Source organism: Vicugna pacos, unplaced genomic scaffold (assembly GCF_048564905.1).
Source record: "Vicugna pacos unplaced genomic scaffold, VicPac4 scaffold_19, whole genome shotgun sequence".
In the NCBI taxonomy this organism is placed as follows: Eukaryota; Metazoa; Chordata; class Mammalia; order Artiodactyla; family Camelidae; genus Vicugna; species Vicugna pacos.
In genome coordinates, this window is record NW_027328740.1 from 30,845,158 (window position 1) to 30,856,013 (window position 10,856).

Genomic DNA, 10,856 nt, shown 5'->3' on the forward strand with positions numbered 1-10,856 from the left:
GAAGATCTGCCTGTCATCAGCTTACTGGTGAGGCTCCGAGGTACTTTCAGACTTGCCCAGTCCTGGTGAAGTCAACTTTAGGGGAGACACGAAGAGAAGCTGGCCGAAAAGCTGGCTGAACGGATTGAGGAGAGATGCGAACACATGGATGAGAGATGTTCTGCTACAATGGAGAATACTGGCGTGGAGACAGCTGTAGAGGATACCAGGCTCCAAAGACATTCATGAGACATATGGAACCTCGCTGATACTGGCAGAAACATACGGAGTGCCAACGTGGACTTGAGGAAGTTCCTCAATTCTCTTCTCCAAGAACGGGTCCAAGGTCCCTGACGTCTGCAAGAGAAGAGATGGCAGAGATGATCAAAACGCTCCTGTTCTTGGAAGAGGTCATGGGAATCCACACTTCCCAAGGGGCCTTCCCAAGCCATTCAGACCAGAATTCACCAAGCCCAGGTAAGCCTTTTCCCAGGTTTGGGCCTAGCTAGCAAGCACTTGCCTTCCCTCCCCTCCACACAGGCATCCATTTTGAAGGATCAGTAGCTGAGCTGCAATGAAGCCATTACGAGTAAAACAAGCCCCTCCTAGAATCAGAGTTCCTCCAGCTTCACACTCTGTGAACAACAGTGAACTCCTTAAAGGTCCAATAAACTTGGCTGAAATAGATAGGAATTGAATACTTAGCTCACACCTAGAAACGATGGCCTTCCGCTAGATTCAGCAAATGTTGTGTCTATGTCTTCCCTGGGGTGAAGGGAGTGTGGTAAGAGAGGGGAATCTGACTGAACTTGAATCTGTATTAGGCCTCAATTTTTCAAGACAGTATAGGTAAATAGTACAAGTCAGAAAGAGAACTGTACTGTAAAAGTCGCCAATGATATAAAAGACACAGCTTATGTGGATCGTCTTTCACTTGAGTCAAGCCCCCGTGGGCACTATATCATGCGGGTGCAGACTTGGTTGCGTTAAATGGCTTTACCCAACATGATCGGATGATTAAGCGTTCTCATCACTGATAGAAGAACACCTGGTTCTCCATAGACTAGCATAATTGCAGCAGGGTTCTCCTAGCTAGAATGCCTCTAGGTGCTTTTGGATTCAAACCTAAATGTATATATTTGGTTTCTTTCCTCTTGTATTTTCCTAGAGAGGGATGTTACCCCTTGAAATGCCAATATTGGCCAGTAGGTGTCATTGGGAATAAAGGGCACCAATGCACAAGTGTATCCAAGTTTGGGGGTTATTTCAAGTTTCCAATAGTTATTTCATGGTTCCTGTTGGTTTCGGAGGCTTCAACCGTAAAGAGCCGACATGAACCCTTTAACAGTTTGGACTGCCAATTTGCATTCTATCTGTCTAGGTTTTCCGTCGAGCTGACAAAATGTTACCAAAATTGACAAGTCTGGCTTCTAGGTCGATTGAGTGTGTTTTAAAAAATAACTTCATTTCCGTATAACTCCCAAAACATGTAAATGAATTCTTTTAAACTTCTTAAAGACTGCAAATGAGATATCAACACAATGTCAAAACAGGTGTATTCGGACCATCCCTCCCACCACGGCTGTATAGAAACAAAGAGCTAAGCAAATATCACATTTCTGTGAAATGTATCTGGATAGTGTTGATTCATCGATGCCCAGTTGGCAGAGAAGAAGTGCAACCTGCACTCACTCGCTCCCATGAACAGAGCAATGGAAACATCCACTCACCCAGCCCTTGGCACAGGACACTTGCCGAAGAGAGGTCTGTTACTTCCAAAGACAGGATGAGGCCTCAGGACACCTGGAAGCAGGAGAAGGCAAAGCAGGAAATGGAATCCAGTGAGGGTCTGACCCCTGGTGATGGAGCAACAAGGGTGAAACTCTGTTTAACTTGGACGCACACTCTCAAGCGGACAGGAGACATGGGATAGAAGGTGATGTGCTGAGATTTACAAGAGTGCACAGCAGATGCTTGGCTGACAGAACTCAAAGAAACCAGCGCAAAATATCCCCACAGTTGATTCGGAGTCCAAGATCCCAGCTGCCACATTTGAGGTAGCAGAGGCAACGTTCTGTGAGGGATAGGGCTACGAATGATGGCACACGCTGAGTCTCAGGGATCTGGAGTGCATTGTGGGATGTGGTGGGTCGAATCAAGAGAGCAAACCAAAATGTGTACCAATGATAAAGCATCAAAACTGGTCACGTGGTTGAGATTACCAATATGTCCCATGGCCACAGCCAGTGCATCTGCAGGACCAGGGACCAATTGGGCATTTTGCCAATAGAGCACGTGTGGGGCTGACTCAGAGATATCGTTCATCTGGTCTGAGGGATCCAGGGGGCCTTGGTTTTGAAATCAGAATGAAAAGACTTAGGATCTGCTACATTCATAACCTGGGCTGGGATTATGGTTTGGTTTGAGGCACAGGATGCGCAACAGCTGTGTGGTTGCCTTCGTGCACCCGTGCCACAAGGATGAGAGGACAAGGAAGAGTGGTCCAAGTCCACAGCGTTAGAAGAGGAAGCATTACCTACAGCATTATCTCCCTAAAGCGGATGCTACATTTTGGATGGCACCAGCACGGTACGGCACCGAGGACACCAAGGTAGGTCTGCGGGATCATTCCAGCAGGCCCTGATATGTGACATCCATAGATATGCATTCCACTGGTGTTTCTGTAGACAGAGAAGCTCTGAGAAGAACTGCTTTCATTGGGACATTCCCGTGGAACTACAAAGCACAAGCGCACTCTCAGTTTGCTGTTTTGGAAACACTCCAAAATGACATAGAGCAGAATGCAGAGCTGAGAACCTTTAAAAGCTTCATTTCCACAAGAGGAAGTGTCCTGCGCACTTTCAGAATTGTGAGATAAGCATTATCAAAATGAAGTTATGCAAATCGAAATAGTATTGGTTTTTCATCAAAACTAATGCAACAACAGCAATTGGAGATATACCAGACAACACACACAGGAACACGATATGGCATCAATGTCTAGGAGAAATTGTCCGCACAGAAATCCCATGGAATTGCGTAGAGCCAAAAGTCTAAATTTTCACTTAACAAAGCCCTAGAAGTCCACATTACATACCTGATATTACCTGAGCAGTAGAGGTGAAGAAGTACAGTAAAAGAAACAGGAAGTACCATTTTCAGTTCCAAAGATATTGAAGGCCCAAAAGATAAGCTTTCAAACAACTAGACTGCAAAACGCTATCCAGAAAATGTGTTGAAAATGGAGGTCAGGAAATCACTGAAAAACAACAGTGTCTCAGAATCACATAAGGCAGAATACCAGAAAAGGGGAAGAGAAAGTCTAAAGACGAGCCAAAAAATATCAGGAAACTCAATGGATGTGATAATATCAGGGCTAAAATTTAGTCGTAAGCAGACTAGATAATGCAGAGGGACGCGTGAATGACTGTGAAGACATGGGATCAGAAAAACCTCGGTCAGAAGCAGACATAGGAAAGCAAGTGCAAAGCAATGTAAACATTGCTGTTGAACCCTGGGTTAAGACAGGGCATGAAAGACTAGAATTCATAAGGGTCCCAGATGGAAAAGCAAGAGATAAGGAAACAAAAAATGTCTGAAAATTTATCTGTAGAAAAATCAGACTGAAACTTCCTGAAAGCCAAGAAAGAATCATGTATGCGAATTCAGGAATTACACAGCATCCAAAGGAGGTGGAATCCCAATAGACCTACCAGCAGCTGTATGATTCAAATCAACAAAGCTCACGAATATCACAGTGATTTACAATGCACCTGGAGGAAACAACATAGTCACAAGGGAACCTCAAGAGGGGATTCAGCTGATATCTCGGCAGCAATATTGCAGGAGAGGGAGGAGTGCCAGGACACAGACCATATCCTGAATGGCCAAATGCTGCCACCTAGGGGAGCCTATGCCACATGACCGCCAGTCCTAATAACGGCAGAGCTAGAAAATTCCACAAACCGGCAAATCTTAAAAGAATTCAGCAGTTCAAAACTTATCCTACAAGAATGGTTGAGAAATCTACCCTGAATAGAAAAGCAGCAAGATGAAATGGAAAGAAGAAACCATTATTGGAAATGCAAGAAGAGCATGAGTGGCAAAGAAGAAACAAGAAGAAGGCAAGGAGGACATCAAAACCCTAAAGATGGGAGAGGGAAGCAGGAAATCATAGGTGATTGGAAGCACTCTCTTAAGTGAATCAGCTTATTTGACTCTCTGTTTCAAGCTTAAGGAGAGATGCATGGCCTGTCGTGTTTGCAATACAAGCGAGAAGCAGACCAACAAAGAATCAAACCAACAAACAAACACCAAAATGGTACAGTTGGCTGATATTTACCAAGGGAACCATGATTATTCAAAAGAAAATACTTAAGGTGATGTCAAGGATCATTCAGCATGCATCGACCCATTATCGCGGCTTGCATGTACTCAGCACACTTGTATTCGGAGGCGTGCATTCATATTCGTAAATTTTGATTCATAAGAACATATCGTGACCTAACCCTAATGCCGATTTGGAATCAAATGGATTCCTAGTCCGTGATGTAGACTTGTATGTCTTCCAACAGGATGAAGGAATGCCATATTCTAGGCTACGTAGAGAAGAATTGTAAGAAGCCTATAACAAAGGCAAGTAGCTCTGCCAAAGTGTACTAAGAGCAAAAGAGACTGACAGCAAAGTGCACATTGGGGTTGGTTTCATTTCTTGGAATTTCAGCCCCCATGAAACCAATGGATCCATGTCCTGAGAGTGCGGGTGTTTCAGCAGAAATCAGGCGACGCATATGTATTCCGGGTGTACGGATATTATAGGAACATAAGTCTCCTTTAGTGGGTCTCTGTGTACTGTGAACTGTTAGAAAGTTTAAAGACGTGTGAAACCATCAACTGAAAAGGGACACACTTCCCTCCATTGGTACTGTGCATAGAGATCTGAACAAAAGGAAAGAGGGAAGAAGAAAGGCCCATGGGACGCTAGTGGGTAGAATCACATTTACCTTAGGAACTTCTCGTCGGATGCAGCCCCTCCCCCAACACTGACAAGATGCAGCAGCCATTGGGGATGGCAGTTAGCGGTTGGATTCCAGGTGGAATGTTGGTGTGTACCGCGAGGCTTGTTGTGGCTGTTGGATCCTAGGTAACCGGGCAGAGTTCTGTGGGTGGATCAGTGTGATGGAGGGGCTGCCGCCCTCTGTGGAGCTTGGCTTAGGTGTTTGGTCCGGGAAGCTGTGTAAGTTCGAGATACTGCTGCTGCCCAAAGACCTGAGGTCACAGGTCAGTTTCCAGAACCTGAAAGGGCAGACAGTGGAAGATCTGCCTGTCATCAGCTTACTGGTGAGGCTCCGAGGTACTTTCAGACTTGCCCAGTCCTGGTGAAGTCAACTTTAGGGGAGACACGAAGAGAAGCTGGCCGAAAAGCTGGCTGAACGGATTGAGGAGAGATGCGAACACATGGATGAGAGATGTTCTGCTACAATGGAGAATACTGGCGTGGAGACAGCTGTAGAGGATACCAGGCTCCAAAGACATTCATGAGACATATTGAACCTCGCTGATACTGGCAGAAACATACGGAGCGCCAACGTGGACTTGAGGAAGTTCCTCAATTCTCTTCTCCAAGAACGGGTCCAAGGTCCCTGACGTCTGCAAGAGAAGAGATGGCAGAGATGATCAAAACGCTCCTGTTCTTGGAAGAGGTCATGGGAATCCACACTTCCCAAGGGGCCTTCCCAAGCCATTCAGACCAGAATTCACCAAGCCCAGGTAAGCCTTTTCCCAGGTTTGGGCCTAGCTAGCAAGCACTTGCCTTCCCTCCCCTCCACACAGGCATCCATTTTGAAGGATCAGTAGCTGAGCTGCAATGAAGCCATTACGAGTAAAACAAGCCCCTCCTAGAATCAGAGTTCCTCCAGCTTCACACTCTGTGAACAACAGTGAACTCCTTAAAGGTCCAATAAACTTGGCTGAAATAGATAGGAATTGAATACTTAGCTCACACCTAGAAACGATGGCCTTCCGCTAGATTCAGCAAATGTTGTGCTTATGTCTTCCCTGGGGTGAAGGGAGTGTGGTAAGAGAGGGGAATCTGACTGAACTTGAATCTGTATTAGGCCTCAATTTTTCAAGACAGTATAGGTAAATAGTACAAGTCAGAAAGAGAACTGTACTGTAAAAGTCGCCAATGATATAAAAGACACAGCTTATGTGGATCGTCTTTCACTTGAGTCAAGCCCCCGTGGGCACTATATCATGCGGGTGCAGACTTGGTTGCGTTAAATGGCTTTACCCAACATGATCGGATGATTAAGCGTTCTCATCACTGATAGAAGAACACCTGGTTCTCCATAGACTAACATAATTGCAGCAGGGTTCTCCTAGCTAGAATGCCTCTAGGTGCTTTTGGATTCAAACCTAAATGTATATATTTGGTTTCTTTCCTCTTGTATTTTCCTAGAGAGGGATGTTACCCCTTGAAATGCCAATATTGGCCAGTAGGTGTCATTGGGAGTAAAGGGCACCAATGCACAAGTGTATCCAAGTTTGGGGGTTATTTCAAGTTTCCAATAGTTATTTCATGGTTCCTGTTGGTTTCGGAGGCTTCAACCGTAAAGAGCCGACATGAACCCTTTAACAGTTTGGACTGCCAATTTGCATTCTATCTGTCTAGGTTTTCCGTCGAGCTGACAAAATGTTACCAAAATTGACAAGTCTGGCTTCTAGGTCGATTGAGTGTGTTTCAAAAAATAACTTCATTTCCGTATAACTCCCAAAACATGTAAATGAATTCTTTTAAACTTCTTAAAGACTGCAAATGAGATATCAACACAATGTCAAAACAGGTGTATTCGGACCATCCCTCCCACCACGGCTGTATAGAAACAAAGAGCTAAGCAAATATCACATTTCTGTGAAATGTATCTGGATAGTGTTGATTCATCGATGCCCAGTTGGCAGAGAAGAAGTGCAACCTGCACTCACTCGCTCCCATGAACAGAGCAATGGAAACATCCACTCACCCAGCCCTTGGCACAGGACACTTGCCGAAGAGAGGTCTGTTACTTCCAAAGACAGGATGAGGCCTCAGGACACCTGGAAGCAGGAGAAGGCAAAGCAGGAAATGGAATCCAGTGAGGGTCTGACCCCTGGTGATGGAGCAACAAGGGTGAAACTCTGTTTAACATGGACGCACACTCTCAAGCGGACAGGAGACATGGGATAGAAGGTGATGTGCTGAGATTTACAAGAGTGCACAGCAGATGCTTGGCTGACAGAACTCAAAGAAACCAGCGCAAAATATCCCCACAGTTGATTCGGAGTCCAAGATCCCAGCTGCCACATTTGAGGTAGCAGAGGCAACGTTCTGTGAGGGATAGGGCTACGAATGATGGCACACGCTGAGTCTCAGGGATCTGGAGTGCATTGTGGGATGTGGTGGGTCGAATCAAGAGAGCAAACCAAAATGTGTACCAATGATAAAGCATCAAAACTGGTCACGTGGTTGAGATTACCAATATGTCCCATGGCCACAGCCAGTGCATCTGCAGGACCAGGGACCAATTGGGCATTTTGCCAATAGAGCACGTGTGGGGCTGAATCAGAGATATCGTTCATCTGGTCTGAGGGATCCAGGGGGCCTTGGTTTTGAAATCAGAATGAAAAGACTTAGGATCTGCTACATTCATAACCTGGGCTGGGATTATGGTTTGGTTTGAGGCACAGGATGCGCAACAGCTGTGTGGTTGCCTTCGTGCACCCGTGCCACAAGGATGAGAGGACAAGGAAGAGTGGTCCAAGTCCACAGCGTTAGAAGAGGAAGCATTACCTACAGCATTATCTCCCTAAAGCGGATGCTACATTTTGGATGGCACCAGCACGGTACGGCACCGAGGACACCAAGGTAGGTCTGCGGGATCATTCCAGCAGGCCCTGATATGTGACATCCATAGATATGCATTCCACTGGTGTTTCTGTAGACAGAGAAGCTCTGAGAAGAACTGCTTTCATTGGGACATTCCCGTGGAACTACAAAGCACAAGCGCACTCTCAGTTTGCTGTTTTGGAAACACTCCAAAATGACATAGAGCAGAATGCAGAGCTGAGAACCTTTAAAAGCTTCATTTCCACAAGAGGAAGTGTCCTGCGCACTTTCAGAATTGTGAGATAAGCATTATCAAAATGAAGTTATGCAAATCGAAATAGTATTGGTTTTTCATCAAAACTAATGCAACAACAGCAATTGGAGATATACCAGACAACACACACAGGAACACGATATGGCATCAATGTCTAGGAGAAATTGTCCGCACAGAAATCCCATGGAATTGCGTAGAGCCAAAAGTCTAAAATTTTCACTTAACAAAGCCCTAGAAGTCCACATTACATACCTGATATTACCTGAGCAGTAGAGGTGAAGAAGTACAGTAAAAGAAACAGGAAGTACCATTTTCAGTTCCAAAGATATTGAAGGCCCAAAAGATAAGCTTTCAAACAACTAGACTGCAAAACGCTATCCAGACCATGTGTTGAAAATGGAGGTCAGGAAATCACTGAAAAACAACAGTGTCTCAGAATCACATAAGGCAGAATACCGGAAAAGGGGAAGAGAAAGTCTAAAGACGAGCCAAAAAATATCAGGAAACTCAATGGATGTGATAATATCAGGGCTAAAATTTAGTCGTAAGCAGACTAGATAATGCAGAGGGACGCGTGAATGACTGTGAAGACATGGGATCAGAAAAACCTCGGTCAGAAGCAGACATAGGAAAGCAAGTGCAAAGCAATGTAAACATTGCTGTTGAACCCTGGGTTAAGACAGGGCATGAAAGACTAGAATTCATAAGGGTCCCAGATGGAAAAGCAAGAGATAAGGAAACAAAAAATGTCTGAAAATTTATCTGTAGAAAAATCAGACTGAAACTTCCTGAAAGCCAAGAAAGAATCATGTATGCGAATTCAGGAATTACACAGCATCCAAAGGAGGTGGAATCCCAATAGACCTACCAGCAGCTGTATGATTCAAATCAACAAAGCTCACGAATATCACAGTGATTTAAAATGCACCTGGAGGAAACAACATAGTCACAAGGGAACCTCAAGAGGGGATTCAGCTGATATCTCGGCAGCAATATTGCAGGAGAGGGAGGAGTGCCAGGACACAGACCATATCCTGAATGGCCAAATGCTGCCACCTAGGGGAGCCTATGCCACATGACCGCCAGTCCTAATAACGGCAGAGCTAGAAAATTCCACAAACCGGCAAATCTTAAAAGAATTCAGCAGTTCAAAACTTATCCTACAAGAATGGTTGAGAAATCTACCCTGAATAGAAAAGCAGCAAGATGAAATGGAAAGAAGAAACCATTATTGGAAATGCAAGAAGAGCATGAGTGGCAAAGAAGAAACAAGAAGAAGGCAAGGAGGACATCAAAACCCTAAAGATGGGAGAGGGAAGCAGGAAATCATAGGTGATTGGAAGCACTCTCTTAAGTGAATCAGCTTATTTGACTCTCTGTTTCAAGCTTAAGGAGAGATGCATGGCCTGTCGTGTTTGCAATACAAGCGAGAAGCAGACCAACAAAGAATCAAACCAACAAACAAACACCAAAATGGTACGGTTGGCTGATATTTACCAAGGAAACCATGATTATTCAAAAGAAAATACTTAAGGTGATGTCAAGGATCATTCAGCATGCATCGACCCATTATCGCGGCTTGCATGTACTCAGCACACTTGTATTCGGAGGCGTGCATTCATATTCGTAAATTTTGATTCATAAGAACATATCGTGACCTAACCCTAATGCCGATTTGGAATCAAATGGATTCCTAGTCCGTGATGTAGACTTGTATGTCTTCCAACAGGATGAAGGAATGCCATATTCTAGGCTACGTAGAGAAGAATTGTAAGAAGCCTATAACAAAGGCAAGTAGCTCTGCCAAAGTGTACTAAGAGCAAAAGAGACTGACAGCAAAGTGCACATTGGGGTTGGTTTCATTTCTTGGAATTTCAGCCCCCATGAAACCAATGGATCCATGTCCTGAGAGTGCGGGTGTTTCAGCAGAAATCAGGCGACGCATATGTATTCCGGGTGTACGGATATTATAGGAACATAAGTCTCCTTTAGTGGGTCTCTGTGTACTGTGAACTGTTAGAAAGTTTAAAGACGTGTGAAACCATCAACTGAAAAGGGACACACTTCCCTCCATTGGTACTGTGCATAGAGATCTGAACAAAAGGAAAGAGGGAAGAAGAAAGGCCCATGGGACGCTAGTGGGTAGAATCACATTTACCTTAGGAACTTCTCGTCGGATGCAGCCCCTCCCCCAACACTGACAAGATGCAGCAGCCATTGGGGATGGCAGTTAGCGGTTGGATTCCAGGTGGAATGTTGGTGTGTACCGCGAGGCTTGTTGTGGCTGTTGGATCCTAGGTAACCGGGCAGAGTTCTGTGGGTGGATCAGTGTGATGGAGGGGCTGCCGCCCTCTGTGGAGCTTGGCTTAGGTGTTTGGTCCGGGAAGCTGTGTAAGTTCGAGATACTGCTGCTGCCCAAAGACCTGAGGTCACAGGTCAGTTTCCAGAACCTGAAAGGGCAGACAGTGGAAGATCTGCCTGTCATCAGCTTACTGGTGAGGCTCCGAGGTACTTTCAGACTTGCCCAGTCCTGGTGAAGTCAACTTTAGGGGAGACACGAAGAGAAGCTGGCCGAAAAGCTGGCTGAACGGATTGAGGAGAGATGCGAACACATGGATGAGAGATGTTCTGCTACAATGGAGAATACTGGCGTGGAGACAGCTGTAGAGGATACCAGGCTCAAAAGACATTCATGAGACATATTGAACCTCGCTGATACTGGCAGAAACATACGGAGTG

At 45.2% G+C, this 10,856-nt stretch overlaps 2 long non-coding RNA genes across 2 annotated transcripts; both read right to left on the reverse strand.

Moving 5' to 3' along the window:
* Positions 1-130: 130 nt before the first annotated feature.
* LOC140693068 (uncharacterized) lies at positions 131-5,088 on the reverse strand. The gene is made up of 3 exons (XR_012068723.1): positions 4,983-5,088; positions 1,710-1,782; positions 131-336 (listed from the first exon to the last, which is right to left on the reverse strand). It is a non-coding gene; the product is annotated as an uncharacterized lncRNA (long non-coding RNA).
* A 338-nt stretch (positions 5,089-5,426) lies between these two features.
* Positions 5,427-10,413, reverse strand: LOC140693080 (uncharacterized). Its single transcript, XR_012068735.1, has 3 exons — positions 10,276-10,413; positions 7,002-7,074; positions 5,427-5,628 (listed from the first exon to the last, which is right to left on the reverse strand). It is a non-coding gene; the product is annotated as an uncharacterized lncRNA (long non-coding RNA).
* Between the last annotated feature and the right edge of the window lie 443 nt (positions 10,414-10,856).